This window comes from Lagenorhynchus albirostris, chromosome 9 (assembly GCF_949774975.1).
Source record: "Lagenorhynchus albirostris chromosome 9, mLagAlb1.1, whole genome shotgun sequence".
Taxonomy (NCBI): Eukaryota; Metazoa; Chordata; class Mammalia; order Artiodactyla; family Delphinidae; genus Lagenorhynchus; species Lagenorhynchus albirostris.
This window is the reverse complement of record NC_083103.1, coordinates 8906773-8925397: the sequence shown is the minus strand read 5'-3', so window position 1 is coordinate 8925397 and position 18625 is coordinate 8906773. Positions and strand designations below refer to the sequence as shown.

The 18625-nt window shown below is 44.6% G+C and overlaps 1 long non-coding RNA gene and 10 other non-coding genes across 13 annotated transcripts; 1 reads left to right on the top strand and 10 right to left on the bottom strand.

Moving 5' to 3' along the window:
* Positions 1 to 95: 95 nt before the first annotated feature.
* Positions 96 to 286, bottom strand: LOC132526599 (U2 spliceosomal RNA). Its single transcript, XR_009542593.1, has one exon. It is a non-coding gene; the product is annotated as a U2 spliceosomal RNA (small nuclear RNA).
* Positions 287 to 5831: 5545 nt separating this feature from the next.
* Positions 5832 to 9535, bottom strand: LOC132525709 (uncharacterized). 3 transcript variants are annotated; one of them, XR_009542341.1, is made up of 12 exons: positions 9451 to 9535; positions 9046 to 9095; positions 8692 to 8778; positions 8417 to 8467; positions 8171 to 8312; positions 8030 to 8064; positions 7618 to 7666; positions 7290 to 7344; positions 7079 to 7113; positions 6829 to 6865; positions 6123 to 6448; positions 5832 to 5942 (listed from the first exon to the last, which is right to left on the bottom strand). It is a non-coding gene; the product is annotated as an uncharacterized LOC132525709 (long non-coding RNA). The 3 variants fall into 3 exon arrangements; XR_009542340.1 differs by having other exon boundaries at positions 6123 to 6156; positions 6399 to 6865; positions 9451 to 9532; XR_009542339.1 differs by having other exon boundaries at positions 6123 to 6865; positions 9451 to 9532.
* Positions 6234 to 6359, bottom strand: LOC132526667 (small nucleolar RNA SNORD22). Its single transcript, XR_009542656.1, has one exon. It is a non-coding gene; the product is annotated as a small nucleolar RNA SNORD22 (small nucleolar RNA).
* Positions 6624 to 6692, bottom strand: LOC132526665 (small nucleolar RNA SNORD31). The gene has a single exon (XR_009542654.1). It is a non-coding gene; the product is annotated as a small nucleolar RNA SNORD31 (small nucleolar RNA).
* On the bottom strand, positions 6943 to 7012 carry LOC132526664 (small nucleolar RNA SNORD30). The gene has a single exon (XR_009542653.1). It is a non-coding gene; the product is annotated as a small nucleolar RNA SNORD30 (small nucleolar RNA).
* LOC132526660 (small nucleolar RNA SNORD29) lies at positions 7182 to 7248 on the bottom strand. The gene has a single exon (XR_009542649.1). It is a non-coding gene; the product is annotated as a small nucleolar RNA SNORD29 (small nucleolar RNA).
* Positions 7451 to 7577, bottom strand: LOC132526668 (small nucleolar RNA SNORD22). The gene has a single exon (XR_009542657.1). It is a non-coding gene; the product is annotated as a small nucleolar RNA SNORD22 (small nucleolar RNA).
* LOC132526661 (small nucleolar RNA SNORD28) lies at positions 8134 to 8208 on the bottom strand. The gene has a single exon (XR_009542650.1). It is a non-coding gene; the product is annotated as a small nucleolar RNA SNORD28 (small nucleolar RNA).
* LOC132526662 (small nucleolar RNA SNORD27) lies at positions 8540 to 8611 on the bottom strand. The gene has a single exon (XR_009542651.1). It is a non-coding gene; the product is annotated as a small nucleolar RNA SNORD27 (small nucleolar RNA).
* Positions 8891 to 8966, bottom strand: LOC132526663 (small nucleolar RNA SNORD26). Its single transcript, XR_009542652.1, has one exon. It is a non-coding gene; the product is annotated as a small nucleolar RNA SNORD26 (small nucleolar RNA).
* Positions 9536 to 17389: 7854 nt separating the features above from the next.
* On the top strand, positions 17390 to 17577 carry LOC132526610 (U2 spliceosomal RNA). The gene has a single exon (XR_009542604.1). It is a non-coding gene; the product is annotated as a U2 spliceosomal RNA (small nuclear RNA).
* Positions 17578 to 18625: the final 1048 nt, after the last annotated feature.

Genomic DNA, 18625 nt, shown 5'->3' with positions numbered 1-18625 from the left:
CTTTAACCTTCATAAGAAAGTTTTCCTGTATTCTGAACAGCAAAATACTTGAATTGTTATATTCTTTCTTTTGACAACCAAAAGTTTCCCCCGAAGGGGAGTGCACCGTTCCTGGAAGTACTGCAATACCAGGTCGATGCGTGGAGTGGACGGAGCAAGCTCCTATTCCATCTCCTAATTCCAAAAATCCATTTAATATATTGTCCTCGGATAGAGGACGTATCAGATATTAAACTGATAAGAACAGATACTACACTTGATCTTAGCCAAAAGGCCGAGAAGCGATACTGGTAAGGTTCACTGCCGGCCAGCGTTACTCTTGCTATAGCTTTTACGGTTGTGGTGACTTTTATGGCCTAATCATTAGACTTTCCTTCATGTGTAATCTTGCTTAAAACCAATTCTTCATTATTTTTGCTTCATAATGATAACTAAATTTTTGGAAATAGACCTTAAACAAGGTTTTTACTGCTTCGCCTTCCTGCTCAAGCTCTGTGTGTTTTGCATAAACCCGCCCCTCTGCTCTTTCACTTTCTGGGGATTGGTCCACATAACTAGACGTGATATCAATGGCCGCGTCGTACCTTTGCTCAGAGACTGTGGCGTCCGTCTCCAGCCTTAAGGCTTTTAGGCACTCCCTGGGGGCGGTAGGGCGGTGGTGTTCGTTAGTCTGTGGAAGAAGATGCAGGGCGGGGCCCTTCTCCCGGACATTTACTTGGAAAGGCCGCGGTTCCCGAGCACAGACTTCGGAGTTCAAAGAACCGAGTTGGAATCCATGCTTGCCAGTTCCTGATTTGGTGACTCGAGGCATGTTGCTTAGGCTCCCGTCTTCTCCTCTTTTAAATGGAGGAATTAATAACCTGCATTTAAGCGGTGGTTGTGAGAACTGAGGACATGCTGCTCTCGGCCCAGAGGTGACAGTGGAAGTTGGCTTATAGCCTGTGTTCCCCTCTCATCCTGGGGCTCCCGGCTCCCTTCTGCCCCTCCCGCCTCCTCGGCTTGTAACATCCATCCCCACCCCACTTATATCTTGCCCTTTGTACCATCCATCACCCACCGTCGGCCCCACAGCGGAGAAAAGATGGCCTGAGAAAGACGTTTCGGAGCCGCCTGATTCATAAACCCAGGAACCTGCGGTGGGAGTAGGGGTGAGGCAATGTAGGTCAAATCTAAAAGAAGCGGTACTTTAGAGGCTCACAGCATAGCCCAGCTGTATGAAAGGGATTAATGTCAGACTCTGGCTGAGAACGGGACTTGAAGTCCTGTTTGCTTGGACACTGTGTTAATCTGAACGCGGAACGTTCTGTTCAAAACCCCCTTAACTGAGCTCTACAGCTGTTTATGTGTCAAAGTGACCGGCCTGGCTGAGATCCTTCAGGCAAGATTGGGATGTTCTATTCTCACTGATATGATTTCAACTAGCAAAGTCTGATAATCTATGATTTTAGAGAATATGGTTTCTTACAATGTGTCCCTGTGAATAAACAGAAGCAGTTTCTACAAGCTCCCAAAATAAATCCAGAATCTCCAGGGAGGGGCCAAATTAAGGGGATGTGGTAGGCAGAATAATGCCCCTACATGCCCATGTCCTAATTCGTAGAATCTCTCATTATGTTACCTTACATGGCAGGCAAAGTGTACTTTGCAGATATGATTAAATTAAGCGTTTTGAGAAGGAGAGATCATTCTGGATTATCTGGTGGGCTCCATGTACGTAATCACAAAGATCACAAGGGAGACAGGAGACTCAGTGTCAGAGTGATGATCTGATGAGCCATCACTGGCTTTGAAGATGGAAGGGAGTCATCAGTCAAGGAATGGAGGTGGCCTCTAGAAGCTAGAAAAGGCAGGAGCCTCTAGAAAGAAATGCAGCCCTGTTAACACACCTTGATTTTAGCCCATTGAGACCCATTTAGGACTTCTGACCTCCAAAACTGTAAGATAATATATTTTTTTGTTTTAAGCCACCAAGCAATAAAAAACAAAACAAAACAAACAAACAAACAACTAATACAGAAGCAAAAGCAAAAGCAAAATTCAGTTTCTTTCAATTCTAACCTTCTCTAAATTCTGCAAGACCCAGCCTGGGGCAGGCCACAGCCCCCTGGTGGAGCAGGCTTCAGTCTGTCCAGGCAGGCTGCAGCCAAGCATCCTGAGTGCACAGATCTCTTGGCGGGCTTTTCCCTGTCGGGTCTCAGCTGTCAGGTCCTCCTCTGAAGCAAAGGCAAGTGGGGAGAGCTCTGTCACTCTCTTCTACCGTGACCCCCGCCTCTTGCTGCGTGGGTACAGGAGGCTGATAGTGAGAACTCCACAGGAACTTGGAGATCTATTTATTCACGGGGAGGCCATTTGTCCATTTGTTTATGCTTTTTGAGCAGATACCCTACAATGATGAGCAAAATCAGACATGGACCTTGCCTTCATGATGTTTAAGGTTTACTGGGGAAAAGTGAGAGAAGGCTCCTGTGATCCTCCAGGCGAGAGATGAAAGTGGCTTAGGGGGTGTGGTTGGGGTGGCTGTGGTGGCAGAGATGGAGAGAAGTGGAAGAAGTCACAAAGAGTCACTGGCTTTGATAACAAGCAAAGCAAGGCCAAGGGAATATTCTTTCCATGTGGGTGCATTTAAATTTTGTAAGTTAATGTTTTATTTTATGAAAATGGTATAAATTGTCAAGTAGTGTTCAAAGGTTTATGACAACAACTCTCCCCAATTTACAACCCCCTTTTAACTTTTTTTTTTTTTTGGCCGCACCTACAGTGGAAGCTCGTAGTCTTAACCACTGGACCGCCAGGGAAGTCCCCCATATTTATAAATTAATTGAACAATTTTAGACTTTTTTTTGGTGCTCTTGAGAGGAAGATGTTATAAACTTAAAAACCAACATAATATGAAGCAGGTTGAGGAAATGCTTAGTCAGTCTGAAGAGGTGTTTAATTTTTATTGTACCACCCAACCCTTCTGAGAATCTGTTGAAGCTTTTCCCAAATAAATGCATAGTTGCCTTATACAATTTTGCATACAATTTCCGAGGAGATTCTTAGAGCTCCCTAAAGCCTGTTCACTAATCTACAAGTTAACAACCACAGCCCCAAAAAGATAGGAGGACCTGTCTGAAGGCATCCAAACACCTAAAAAGAGGCCACATCAACTGGAGGTCCTGGAAGGCCCTGTAGGCAGGCCCACAGAGAGATAGCCTCGGCTCCGGGACTTAAGACTGGCTCCTCTGGGCCTACATCCCCATGTGGCAACTCTGGGTTGGAGTCGGGCCAGAAAAGAGGGCCTAGCTGACCTCTTGATGACCAACCCTACCCTCTTTGCTGATTTGTAGTAGCTCCCTGGCTCCTAGGAATTCAAAATGTCTGCTCCTATTTACACTCTCTGCTGAAATGATCTTATCCAGTGCCCTGGCTTTCCCTCCCATCCGTCACCTGGTGATGACTGATTCCCAGCCTGACTAGTCTATGGTTTCATGCACGATTCCAGGTGCTTTATATGTATTAACAACATTAATTGAATAAGTAGTACTATAATCTTCCCTCTTTTACAGATGGAGAAACTGAGGCACAGTAGGTTAGGTGATGTAATTTTTTTTTTTAAGATTTTTTTGACGTGGACTTCCCTGGTGGCGCAGTGGTTAAGAATCCGCCTGCCAATGCAGGGGACACAGGTTCGAGCCCTGGTCTGGGAAGATCCCACATGCCACGGAGCAACTAAGCCCATGAGCCACAACTACTGAGCCTGAGCTCTAGAGCCCGAGACACAACTACTGAGCCCGCATGCCACAACTACTGAAGCCCGCGTGCCTAGAGCCCGTGCTCCACAACGAGAAGCCACTGCATGAGGAGCCCACGCACCACAATGAAGAGTAGCCCCCGCTCGCCGCAACTAGAGAAGGCCCACACGCAGCAATTAAAACCCAACGCAGCCAAAAATAAATAAATTTTAAAAAGAAAGATTTTTTGACGTGGACCATTTTTCATTTTTTTATTTTTTATTTTTTTCGGTACGCGGGCCTCTCACTGTTGTGGCCTCTCCCGTTGCGGAGCACAGGCTCCGGACGCGCAGGCCCAGCGGCCATGGCTCACGGGCCCAGCCGCTCCGCAGCATGTGGGATCTTCCCGGACCGGGGTACGAACCCGTGTCCCCTGCATCAGCAGGCGGACTCTCAACCACTGCGCCACCAAGGGAAGCCCATGTGGACCATTTTTTTAAGTCTTTATTGAATTTGTTACAATATTGCTTGTTTTATGTTTTGGTTTTTTGGCCGCGAGGCATGTGAGATTATAGCTCCCCAACCAGGGATCAAGCTTTTTTTTTTGGCTGCGTTGGGTCTTCGTTTCGGCGCACGGGCTTTCTCTAGTTGCGGCGAGCAGGGGCTACTTTTTGTTGCCGTTGCCGTGCTCGGGCTTCTCATTGTGGTGGCTTCTCTTGTTGCAGAGCACGGGCTCTAGGCTCACGGGCTTACTTACTCCGTGGCATCCCGGACCAGGACTTGAACCCGTGTCCCCTGCATTGGCAGGAGGATTCTTAAACCACTGCGCCACCAGGGAAGCCCGACTCCCTATTCTTTCCGGCGTTTATCTCAGGGTGCCTGAAAACTCGGCACTATTGACATTGTGTTTGGGGAGTTGGGGAGCTGTCCTATTAATTGTAGGGTGTTTAGCAGCATCCTTGGCCTCTACCCACTAGATAGTAGTATAGCCTACCCACCACCCCCCACAAAACACTGTGACAACCAGAAGTGTCTCCAGACATTTTTTAATGTTCCCCAGGGGGCAAAATCACCCCTGGTTGAGAACCACTCTGCTATTTCAAATAACCTTGTTTGTTGGCTCTCATTCTGCCTCCTCCTCTTCCTCTAGAATGTAACCAAACATCAGTCAGCAAAAGCAAGAGCAGGGCCTTGGCTCTCCCAGCAAGTACACTGCTAGGTTTGGGATGGAGCAACACGTTGGCACTGCTGACACTTACTGAAGTGGGGAGACTGGAGAGGAACGACATGGAATCAAGGTCTGAATGTCTGACTGGTTATCAGGTCAGGGGCAGGTTGCAGAAGTCCAGGCTAGAAATATCATAGACTGAGTCATCACTGTATGGAAGGACTATGAGGGTGCCCCTCATTTTGGAGCTCTCCCCCATTTCTCCAGATGGTCCCAGACTCATTTCTTTCATCTCTTAAGTAGCTGGGCCTTAATTTGAATTCCTATTTGCCACATGGTGAAAATATTGCTTGAGGAAGGCTTCATTATCTACCAAACACCTCTCATGGTGCTCTCTTCCCTCGGGTTTACAGGTCAGCACTGCAGGCTCTCTTACTGCTTGCAGTGCCTCATTCTGGGTTTGTCCTCTGCTGTTCCTCCCACCTTTAAATACAGGTGCTTCCCCAGGCTTCCTCGATGTGCCTTCTCTTACTTGGACCAACCCTTTCATTCTTGTGGCTATATTTACTGTGTTGACCATTCTTATTACTGTATGGCTACGACTGAATTAGCAAAAATGCATTTTCTTTCAGTTAAATTGCCTTTTACTTTACTATACTCCTGACACAAAACGTATTTTATTGAGAAAAGTCTAGTATAAAGTTTTAGGGCACAGCTAAAGGTTAAAGGGTCACCCAAACCCAGCAAACATTCATATAGAACTCCTCAGCTAAGTACAGAGAGAAGGAAAAACTCCTTAAAGGTGTAAGGAGGCTCCCCGAATGGTTCCCTGGGTTAGACAATTCAGCATCAGGCAAACTGCCAAGCTTAAACAGGGTAAAGCCAGTAACAATCTTTCTGGGATTATTTCCTTCTGTCCAGCTAGACCCACTCAAACACAGGAATCAGTGAAGGTTTAAAAAAACAAAGTTTTATTTAGAAAGGCTAAAATGATTGTGTGCTAATTTGAACAGGTAGGTTGTATAAGAAAATTCCATTTTTGATATCCTTAGAGAGTTGGACTCCTGTAGAGAAAAAAAAAAAAAAGTTGAGTTTTCTTACCATATGGAAAAGTATATACCACATGGGTTTAGAAGGGCTATCCTTTAAACCAGCTAACATTAAAAGGACTGCTTCCAGATACTTTTCTATTTATCATGGTTAGTCTATTAAATATGTAATGTAAGTACATGAATAGATACTTACCATTATGTGTGCTTTGTTCTTTCTTCAGACCTGAAGGAAAAAAAAAACACAACCAATTTTCAACCAGTAATTTATTCCCTCCTTTGCCTTGTTTAGAAATTCTTATGATCCCTCAGACAGTTCCTTCTGGAACAAGCTTTCCTCTTCTCCCCCAGCCAGCCCCAGTGGGTTCACCTTTACAGGCTCTGGGACTAGGACAGGAAGTAAGACATGTGAATATTTCTTCACTGGGAAATTTTAATTTGACCCACCTTGTGTTTACATTTACTCACCTCTTAACTTCAGACTGGAGTTGAACAGAAATATGGCTTACTCCTTTCCCCTGCGAAAGAACGATTGGGAACTAAGTCTCTAAACCACCCCGAGACAAAAGGCACATCTATGTAGGTCTCAACAGACATTTTGATAGAAACCACCACCTAGTCCACAAAGCTTCCTATTGGCTATAAAGCCCACCCAACCTCCCACTATTGTCATCTTTCACTCCAAGGCAAACTCACAGCTCAGAAAATACCTTTCAGTCATAGTGATCAGACTGGGGCGGTACTGAACTCATCACTGGTGAGTGGAAATCTGTCACAGGTGGTTCACAAATGGCCAAAGACAAACTTTGGATTAAACAAGTAATGTCTGCACAGCTATCCAAAGTGCCACAAAAAACCCTGGCAAATTCTATATAGTAGCCACAGATGACAGATTTACCTCAATTCATTCTCAGGCTCCAGACAAGGAGTTGGACCTAAAACAAAAACAAGACTGAATCAGTAAGCTTAATTCCTGCATTAAAAGTTGTTCCCACCTAAGCTATGGTTCCTAGAAAATCAGATTTCCGAGTCTCAACAGCAAATCGTCAGCCGAACGAGATTCCAGGTAAGTCATCATACAGACATGCCGAAAAAGGCCTTTCCTACTCAATACGCTGTATCCACCAACGCATATGAAAAACACTCACCTTTGAGCAAACAAGCAGGTAACTGGCAATGGTACCTAGGGAAGGATGAAGCTGTGAGTGATACAAGTTCCTTACAGACAGTATCCCACTGCTGTCTTCTCCAGTTTCTCAGATGTTCAGGTCTTCTCATTATTTAAGTCATAGTGAGCTAGTCTGATTCATCATAGAAACTGCTTACTTGGTGATATATGCCAGACACTAATCAACTAACCTTTCAACGCGGGAGGCTTTCCAGGAGTAATACGGGAACAAGGAACAAGCTGCTCCTGAATGAGAACGTCATGTAATTAGCAACATAGCCAGAATTATTCTAGCTAGGGTTAATGGATAAACCAAGAAAAGCTAAGCAAGTGATATCCGCAGGCATTTGCTGCACCTCAGACACTTCCTTGTGGAACAAGCTTTCATCCCCTCTCCCCGTTAGCCCCAGTGGGTTCACCATTACTGCCTCTGGGGCTAGAACAGGGGTAAGACAGAATGCTTGCTCTCCTCACTGGCACTGGAAACAAGCTACAACCAGAAAGGTTACAAGTACTCACGATTCTCAACTCTCTCCAGGAGTCTGACCCTGAGCAGATCAAGAGGCATCTAGAAAATCAAGAAAGATAAAATAAGGGACTTCCCTGGTGGTCCAGTGTTGAGAATCTGCCTCCCAATGCAGGGGACAATGGTGTGATCCCTGGTAGGGGAACTGAGATCCCACATGCCGCGGGGCAACTAAGCCCGAGGGCTCTAGAGCCTGCGTGCCACAACTAGGACCCGACACAGCCAAATAAAGAAGTAAATATCAAAAAGAAAGAAAGATAAAAGATCAAGAAACATCACTATAAGGAACAAAAGAAACCAAAAAGTTACACGGATCAATCAGGGCTTTTACAACAACCCCCCCCCCCCGAGAGTTATCAAGTCTCACATATAACCTAACTTACAACATTGGGAAAAGTAACTTACTGTAAAACAGATGTATACATCACCATGAGGACAACCTGCAAAAGGGCAGCAAATGGTTATTTCAAAACACTAGGATGGAATAAAATGTCTTCATTAACAGGAACTGCCATCAGAACTCTAACATGCTATTAAATGTCGTACCTCATGGAGAATCAGCATTACCACTCAAATCATCTGACAGTGACATGTGGGTGAGGGAAGAGCACACCATCACAAGAACCAACTGTGCCGCTTGCTGGGCTGCCATCTCCCTCCCCAGGAAAATCATTCCAAGAGGAACAAGCTGAAAGGAGCAAAAAGGCAACACTGCTCCACTGACCATTTGCTCTCCTGGTTGTGGGCAACACCGGACAGACTACACCCTAACCCCCCCATTTGCAAAATTACCTGCATTCACCCTGGGAGGCAGCTGAATTCCTTAGGATTGGCGATGAGATGCTGGAGACAGAAAAGAGAGGCATTATATGTACCTAAGAATAGCCATTCAAGGCCCTTGAGTATTTGGGGCCCACTTCTCAGTAGTAAGATGACATCACTTTTGAGTTCAGGCATATGCTTGTCATTTTACGTTCATCATGGAGTGGCCAGCGCAATCTGAAACAGCAAGTCCCATCCAGATTCTGTGCCCCTACCCGTAATTGCATAAAGCATCGTATACCCACCTGGAGCATCGCCATAATGCTTGATCCACACAGGGACAGGTCTTGTCCCATCCTCCCACCCATAAGGTCTTTTGATTTAAACCACATCTGGGAAAAAAAAAAAGAACACCCTTCACTTTTACGTCTCGTAGCCTAACTGTCCCACGTCAGTCCCTTAACATCTCAGGGCTAAAGAGCCCAAACATTGGCCACAAACAGTGCTACTCAGAATTTTTATGTTTTCTCCACTAATTCATCAGAAAGAGAGAGTTCAACTTTTGAGATCATCCCCGTAGCACATCCCGGTAGACTTCCGTATATCCAACAATTAAACCAAAAAAATAAAGGTGGTAAAGGCACGCCACGAGCACTTACTGTAACGAGAACTCTTTGCTATCCTTTAGTGCTCGACGCGCGTCCGAACCCTGAAGACAAGAGAACATCAGGTCAGCACTAGGCTATCTCGTAAACGCTTTGTTTTCCGGAGCTAAGACTGCATCGGCCGTGCAAGGGCTGTCTCCTCAGAGTTTCTTATCCTCACGGAGCTCAGTACAGGTCTGTGAAAAGACTCTCATCACAGAGAGGCCCGTCGGCACCGCCCCCCATCGCCATGTTGTCCTTCACAAAGCCCCTGTCGCTTCAAGGCCTCAATGCCATGGCCATGTTTTTCTCTCCCCTGCTCCACGAACCCAATACATGCAACTGAGAGAGGCCAAGGCGCGGACACGTTCTCGTGGTCATTTTTTTTTTTTTAAAGTGTAGTCAAACACACACACTTACCGAAATCTGTGGAAGAATGAGACCGAAAGCCTACCGAGAGACACTTAAATAGCATCTCGCAGAGGTCCACGGGATTTGGGGGCGGGACTATGACAGGCGCAAGCGCAGAAAGAGAGGGCGTGCGAGCCTGGTGGCTCGTGGGTAAAGGTTTCCAGAGGAAGCCCGGGTCGGGTGGGAGGGGGAGGCTGTGCGTTCCCTGACGCGGCGGCGCGAAAGCGGTGCGCATGCGCCTTAGGGGTTGTGCAGGCGCGCCTAACGTGCCGCGGCGGGGACTGTGCTGCGGATAACTGTGGGACTGAGGCGACGAGTTCCCGGTTTCCCGCGGATCCTGGACTGACGCCCCGTCTTGGTCACAGCTGCCTGCCCCCTCTCCCTTCCCTGAGAGCCCCCCCCCCCCTCTTGCGCACACACACCTTAAACCCGCGTGCAGGGTCCGACATGATGGACCGCGAACCTTATGAACCCTCGGCCGGCGTCGTCTCGGTTCCACGCCAGCCGCCCAGCGAGCATTCTGGGTCTGGTCCTCAGGGTCCCAGCATGGGGGGCGACTCAGGTACTACTGGGCCCCGGGCCGAGCTCGAGTGGAGGGCCCTTGCGTGGAGCCGTTTCGGGAAAGTGAATCAGGCCGTAGGTGCTTTTGAAATTTTATAACAGCCTTAGGATGTTTTCTCTAACTGGCCACCTCTGTCCTGCTGTCCAGTCCGATTTTACTAGGAGCTTGGCTTGCAGTAGGGCTAATATTAGCTGATATTTAAAGTGCCGCTTTAAGCACATTACGTGAATTGATTATATTTCAGTTCTCCAGATCCCAAAAGAGGTTGGTACAGTACACGCATTTTATAGATGACGGAATCTAGGTGTAAAGACCTCTTGCAGAGCAGCCTACAGCTCCCGCCTGATTGGCGAGGCAGTTCCAGTCACCTGTATACACTTGTTATTGAGGCCAACCAGCATCAATTTATTAATCGTTTGTGGTGGTGTCATTGCGGTGGTTTCTCTTGTTGAGGAGCACAGGCTCTAGGCACATGGGCTCAGTAGTTGTGGCTCGCAGGCTCTAGAGCGCAGGCTCAGTAATTGTAGCGCACAGGCTTAGTTGCTCCGTAGCATGTGGAATCTTCCCGGGCCAGGGCTCGAACCCATGTCCCCTGGGTTGGCAGGCGGATTCTTAACCACTGCGCCACCAGGGAAGCCCGAGAGCCTGCACTTTTGATCACTCTGCTTTACTGCTGTCCTCGCTCTTCTCTGGGAATTTGGGGGGCAAGCAAATACACAGGAAACAAATAGCATGGTCCCTGGATACTGTTTCTCAATTGTTTTCATTGTTGTCTTCCCCTCTCCAGGAGCCTTAAAAAGACATTTTCCCCTCTAATCCCAACCATGAAGTTGTAATAACACTGATATACTGTATGTCTGTTTATGTTCCACGGACCTTTGGAGGGCCAGAAACCTTTTTTTTTTCTTTTTTTTTAATATCTAGGGTTTTTTGCCCTCTCCCTACTCTGCAGGAATCCATTTTCACTCCTTTGGGGGCAGTGTTGTCCTCATGCATGTCCCAGCGTAACACAAGTGACAAAACAAGTGTTGAAAGAATTCCAGTATGAACAAAGTTATTATAGATGGAATAAATTCATTTATTCAATAACTATTAAGTGCTTGTGCAAGTACATGATTGGAAAGTTGTAACAAAATGTATAGAAAATGGAACAGATAAGTTATGGAGAATTCAGAAGGTCCAGAGCAGGCAGATAGGTCTAGGGAGGTTGTGTGTGGGCATGGGAATTGGGGGATGCTTTATGGAGTGCCTGGGCCTTGAAGGTTAGATAAACAGAACCAGGGAGGGAATTCAAGTTAAAGAAACAATTTGAGCAACAGGATTGGAGCTGGAAAAGGAAGTGTATGAATATAGTTCATGAAAGATGGGCTGAAGGGGAATCAGAATATAAAATTGGAAAAGATTTCCTGGGGAAGACCGGATGAGGGGGGCCTGGAATGCAAAGCTAAATAATTTGAACTATAGATAAAAATAAACAGTGAAAGTTTTTGAGTAGGGAGGTGATTAGAAATTGAGGGCTAAGATGAGATAAGGACATTAATTAGATTGTCACAGTAGTTTAAGCAGCAGGTAAGTGGATTCTGTACTAACAAGTGTAATGAAAGGGAAATAGGAGAGGATTTCCATCAGAAGTCTTCAACTCATACCTACAGGAATATAGGTAATGCAGTAAGCCGTAGGAACCGGGTGGGGACTCTGGCAATCTAGATAGCTCTGTCTTAGCTCCAGCAGATTGTTGCCTTCCTAGAATACTGTTCTCTGAAAAATCTGATCAAGAGAATCCAGAAATCCAGAATTGTTTATTAATTTGCCCATTGAAAAAGTTGGCATCATCGGGACTTCCCTGGCTGTCCAGTGGTTAAGACTCTGCACTTCCAATGCAGGGGGCGTGGGTTTGATCCCTAGTTGGGGAACTAAGATGCCATGTGCCATGTGATGCGGCCAAAAAAACCCCAAAAAACAAAAAAAATAATAAAATGTTGGCATCTAACTTAAAAATTTTAAGCATTTTCTATGAGCCAATCAAAATATGCCTGTGCACAAGAGTGTGAATTTTCAGCATCTTTTGTAGTGATATAGAATCCACTAGAAAGGGGGGGATGTCAAAAACTGGATATTCTTTTTGGAAGCTGTAAGTGGGTTGAGGGGCTTAAGCACCAAAAAAAAAAAAACAACAATGTTCTTGGGAGTTGGAGATCACGGGCGCAACCTTCGCTTAACGTTTAGTCTACCAATATTATTTATCTGTTGAGCATCTACAAGGCACAGGAGATACAACAGGGAACAAAGCAGACAGTCCCCTTATGCTCCCTTGGAGCTTATATTCTGGTGGAAAACACAGACAAATAATATGTCAAGTGCAGTTAAATGCTGTGGTGAAAATTGGACTTCCCTGGTGGTCCAGTGGTTAAAACTCAGCACTTCCACTGCACGGGGCACAGGTTCGATCCCTGGTTGGGGAAATAAGATCCTGCATGCCGTGAGGTGCGGCCAAAAACAAAAAACAAAACAAAACAAAAAAACAAAGCTATGGTGAAAATTAAGTAGGGAAGGAGAGAGGGAGTGCTGGGGCAGAGGGGGAGGAATTGTCATTTCACTCAGAGAGGGACATTTGTGCAGAACTCTGAAAGAAATGGAGGAGAGAGCCATATGAGGTAGAATGCTCCAAGTAGGACTGCAGCACTGGACTGTGCTTACTGATTTATAGGTTGTGGTTAGGATTTTTAAAACATAACTGGGGAGGTATTATATACGTCAAGGTGAAGTTTGGTGGAAATAATGCAAGTTTCATTACCCATGAAATAAGTGAATGCTGGACATTTTTTCCTTTGAATAATAAGGTTAAAAGAGGATGTTGCACAAGTGAAGAATGTAGTAGTCAAATTAAGTGAAATGTGTGCATGTGTGTGTAAACATATTTGCTAGAATGGTGCAAAAAGGCTGGTGTGTCAAGTAATGGGAAATGAGATAAACAAGGTGAAACAATTGGTGGAGGGTGTTAACATCTATTAAGTGCTTTCCATGACACCTTCCAGGCACTGTACTAAGTGCTTTATATATATTACCTCAATTCAAAAAATAGTAGTTTTTATGGTTACCATCCCCTTTTTACAGATAAGAAAACTGAGTTGTTGTTGTTGTTGTTTTTATAACATCTTTATTGGGGTATAATTGCTTTACAATGGTGTGTTAGTTTCTGCTTTATAACAAAGTGAATCAGTTATACATATACATATGTTCCCATATCTCTTCCCTCTTGCGTCTCCCTCCCTTCCACCCTCCCTATCCCACCCCTCCAGGCGGTCACAAAGCACCGAGCTGATATCCCTGTGCCATGCGGCTGCTTCCCACTAGCTACCTACCTTACATTTGTTAGTGTATATATGTCCATGCCTCTCTCTCGCCCTGTCACAGCTCACCCTTCCCCCTCCCCATATCCTCAAGTCCGTTCTCCAGTAGGTCTGTGTCTTTATTCCTGTCTTACCCCTAGGTTCTTCATGACATTTTTTCCTTAAATTCCATATATATGTGTTAGCATACGGTATTTTGTCTTTTTCTTTCTGACTTACTTCACTCTGTATGACAGACTCTAGGTCTATCCACCTCATTACAAATAGCTCAATTTCGTTTCTTTTTATGGCTGAGTAATATTCCATTGTATATATGTGCCACATCTTCTTTATCCATTCATCCGATGATGGGCACTTAGGTTGCTTCCATCTCCGGGCTATTGTAAATAGAGCTGCAATGAACATTTTGGTACATGACTCTTTTTGAATTTTGGTTTTCTTAGGGTATATGCCCAGTAGTGGGATTGCTGGGTCATATGGTAGTTCTATTTGTAGCTTTTTAAGGAACCTCCATACTGTTCTCCATAGTGGCTGAACCAATTCACATTCCCACCAGCAGTACAAGAGTGTTCCCTTTTCTTCACACCCTCTCCAGCATTTATTGTTTCTAGATTTTTTGATGATGGCCATTCTGACTGGTGTGAGATGATATCTCATTATAGTTCTGGTTTGCATTTCTCTAATGATTAATAATGTTGAACATTCTTTCATGTGTTTGTTGGCAGTCTGTATATCTTCTTTGGAGAAATGTCTGTTTAGGTCTTCTGCCCATTTTTGGATTGGGTTGTTTGTTTTTTTGTTATTGAGCTGCATGAGCTGCTTGTAAATTTTGGAGATTAATCCTTTGTCAGTTGCTTCATTTGCAAATATTTTCTCCCATTCTGAGGGTTGTCTTTTGGTCTTGTTTGTGGTTTCCTTTGCTGTACAAAAGCTTTGAAGTTTCATTAGGTCCCATTTGTTTATTTTTGTTTTTATTTCCTTTTCTCTAGGAGGTGGGTCAGAAAGGATCTTGCTGTGATTTATGTCATAGAGTGTTCTGCCTATGTTTTCCTCTAAGAGTTTGATAGTTTCTGGCCTTACATTTAGGACTTTAATCCGTTTTGAGCTAATTTTTGTGTATGGTGTTAGGGAGTGATCTAATCTCATACTTTTACATGTACCTGTCCAGTTTTCCCAGAACCACTTATTGAAGAGGCTGTCCTTTCTCCACTGTACATTCCTGCCACCTTTATCAAAGATAAGGTGTCCATATGTGCGTGGGTTTATCTCTGGGCTTTCTATCCTGTTCCCTTGATCTATCTTTCTGTTTTTGTGCCAGTACCATACTGTCTTGATTACTGTAGCTTTGTAGTATAGTCTGAAGTCAGGGAGCCTGATTCCTCCAGCTCCGTTTTTCGTTCTCAAGATTGCTTTGGCTATTCGGGGTCTTTTGTGTTTCCATACAAATTGTGAAATTTTTTGTTCTAGTTCTGTGAAAAAAGAAAACTGAGTTTTATATAAGTTACTTATCCAAGGATAGTATAGCTAGTGTGGCAGAGCTGTTATTCAAATCCAGTCTCTACTTTTGACCCTGTTAAGAAAAATTATCCAAAACTTGGAAATAGGCAAAAGTTATTACTAGGTGTCCTTTTGACGGAGAGCAGGCCCACCTAGCTTGGGGATTATCTGGTTTTCCAGGGGGTGTGTACCTTTGTTTGATGTCCTTTTTACTATTGCTTTGGGTATTTTACAATTTGATAAGTTTGCCTTGTAAGACATTAGGTGATTTTATATCTATGTATTAGAATGCAAAGTCATATCATTCTTGCCTGGACTCTTTTTTTTTTTTGCGGTACGCGGGCCTCTCACTGTTGTGGCCTCTCCCGTTGCGGAGCACAGGCTCCGGACACGCAGGCCCAGCGGCCATGGCTCACAGGCCCAGCCATTTCGCGGCATGTGGGATCTTACCAGACTGGGGCATGAACCCGTGTCCCCTGCATCGGCAGGCGGACTCTCAACCACTGCGCCACCAGGGAAGCCCCTGATGTCCTTTTTACTATCGCTTTGGATATTTTACAATTTGATAAGTTTGCCTTGTAAGACATTAGGTGATTTTTTGTTTGTTTGTTTGTTTGTTTGTTTTTTGCGGTACGCGGGCCTGTCACCGTCGTGGCCCCTCCCGTTGCGGAGCACAGGCTCCGGACGCGCAGGCTCAGCGGCCACGGCTCACGGGCCCAGCCGCTCCGCGGCATGTGGGATCTTCCCGGACCGGGGCACGAACCCGTGTCCCCTGCACCGGCAGGCGGACTGTCAACAACTGCGCCACCAGGGAAGCCCTTGCCTAGACTCTTGACTGATGATACTCTTTTTCTAGAATTCTCTATTGAACCAGTTTTAAATCTTATTCATTCTCTTATTAATTAATAGGTTGAATAAAATCTTTGACATGTGTTTACTTTATATTTTTATGAGTCATGTTTTCATTTTTAAAAATTATACTTTAACAACCCCTGTGGTACACTGTCTTTTGTTGATCCATTTATTTATTTATTCAGAAAATATTTACTGAGAGTCAGAATTTAAATTCAGGAGGTCTGACTCCCGAATTGGAGCTTTAGACAGTGTGCTAGTGTGGCTCTAACACCATGCCTCCCTCTGGCTAGCATCGTATCTTGCTTCCTCTTTCCAGCAAATGTCTTTACCTTTAAAGAGCTGGCTACACCTGCATTACCTGGGAGCCTGTTAGAAATGCTAATCTCAGGTCTTTTCACAGGCCAAATGAATTAGCATTTACATTTACACAAGATCCCCAGGTGATCTGTATGCAAGCTAAAGCTTAAGAAGCACTTGTTCACACAGTTGCTGCCCACTTCTTAAGACACTTCAGTCATCCTACTTGATCTCTCAGCAGCACCTTACCCTATTGACCCATTTCCTATTTCTTAAAACACTGTTTCCACAGTGCTTGGGACACTGCCCTCTCCTAGCCTTCCTCTTATGTTTCTGCTAACTTCTTCCTGATCCTTTGAGGTACATCTTCTGGCCCATTCCTCAAACATTAATGTTCCTCCAGTTATGTATTAGGCCCAACTTTTTACTTACTCTGCCTGGGCCACCTTATCCACTCCCGTGATTTTAATGACCACCGTTATGCCTGTAGCTCCAGCCCACGATCTTTCTCCTGAGCTTCAGAGCTGTGCATCCAGTTGCCTTCTGGTTGAACATTGTCACGTGGTCCACAAACTTCTTAACTTTTCCAGATTGAATTCAACCTGCTTCTCCTGTTTCACTCAATTGTCCAAGCTCCCTCACTGCCACTACCCTAATTGAGGCCTTTGACCCCAAGGTTTTTACAACAGACTTAATCTGACTCCCTGACCCTGGTTTCCTTTCTTTAGTCCATTCTCCATCTTGAAGCTGGAGTGATCTTTCTATATAAAATATTTGGTCCAGTCTCATGTCTCAGTTCATAACTCTTCAGTGCCCCTCCATAGTCTTTAGGTTATTGTCCAGATCATCATTATGGCCATTGAGACCCCTTTGCCCCTTTCCTTACTGCCACTCCCTCCCCAAGACAGATCCGCTCTGCCTGCCCACCATAAACTCCCTGAGTTTAGAGATCATGTCTGTGTAAATCATCATTGTATCCCTATTGCCTAGCAGAGTAGAGGACACAAAGTAGGACCCAATATATACTAATTTATCCCTATAAATTTTTGAATGATCTTTTTCTAGCCCCAATTCATTGATAACCCTTCTTATCAAATGAGGTGCTTAGAGAGGTCTGGTGATTTTGCCCAGAGAGCAACCCTGCCCCCACCTGGCAGCAAGAGGCACTGCCTCACTTAATGGATGAGGAGGTATGCAAATAACTAGTTCTTTGCCAGGAACTGGGAGATAAGACAGTAACTTAAGTTATTTGATAACAGAATTTCCTGGTCTCTGGGGAAGATGAGGATGTTGATGGTTGTAAGGACATGCTTACAAGCTGTGTTTGTGGACCTGAGTGAGGAAAGTTTGGGACAGGAAGAGATGATGGGGAGTTAATACAGATAATATCAATTCTAGGCCTTTTGGCTAAGATGAAGTGTGGTATCTGTTCTTATCAGTTTAGTATCTATGTCCTTTACCTGAGGACAATGTATTACATTGAGTTTTGGAACAAGGAGATAGAATAGGAGCTTGTTTTGTCAGCTCCATGCATCAACCTGGCATTGCAGTACTTCTAGGAGTAGTGTACCCCTTTGGGGATATTTAGTTGTTAAACAAGAGATTTGTTAGCTATAACTTTGGTGAAATTATGTTTCCCTTAGAAAGAATAAGCATGATAAACTATGGCAACTGGATTCATTAGTAAAGGATTTGGTTATGGACTTGTAAGAGGTACTATAAACCATATGAAGTAGTCCAGAATTAGGCTAACAAGTATATCTGTTAATTCAACAACCAGTAATTACTTTATGTAATGGCAGAATATAGCAGTGGTCACCAAACTTTTTTGATTGCTCCCTATCAGTTAAGAAAAAAGATAGAGGGAATTCCCTGGCAGTCCAGTGGTTGGGACTCTGCGCTTTCACTGCTGAGGGCCTGGGTTCAATCCCTGCTCCGACAGCTAGGATCCCGCAAGCTGCACATCGCAGCCAAAAAAAACCCCCCAAAAAACAAAAGAAACTCGAACACCCTAATATGTGACGATTTTTTAGGGTAAATTATATTTTATGTACATTATCAATTATTTGAAAAGGTAGAAAATTTTTCAAAGGATGAAATATAAATAGAAATTCACATGTTTTGTTTGTAAATCATTGTATTGGCTAAGAGGATGCCTGAAATTAGAATCCTGGGTTCATCTTATGCTTTCTGATGAAGGCCAAGTCATTTTGTCTGTTTGGTGGTTTAGTGCTTCTTTCATGGTGGATTCTTTTTGGTGGACATTAATGTGTGATGCAGAAATCTTTGGCTTTGTGCACTCTCCCATATGTCCATCACCATTCTCTGCCCCAGACCTCATTGCCTTTGATCTTCTAGTCCTTTTCCTTCCAGTCCTCTAATCAGATGGCCAGGCCATTGGCCATTGACCTAGAATGTGTATATATTCTCACCTTGGGCTATTTCTCCTTCTACACAAGGTGGATCATCAGGTGTATAGCTGGCAGATTTTCTGTCTCCACTGTCTTTCAAGACCACTTCTGAATGTGACTGTCATCCATTTTCAGTTGGCACTCATCAGTTAACCCATCTGTAAATCATGCTTGGGCTTTTACTTCCTCCCTTAGCAGGTTATACAAGACAT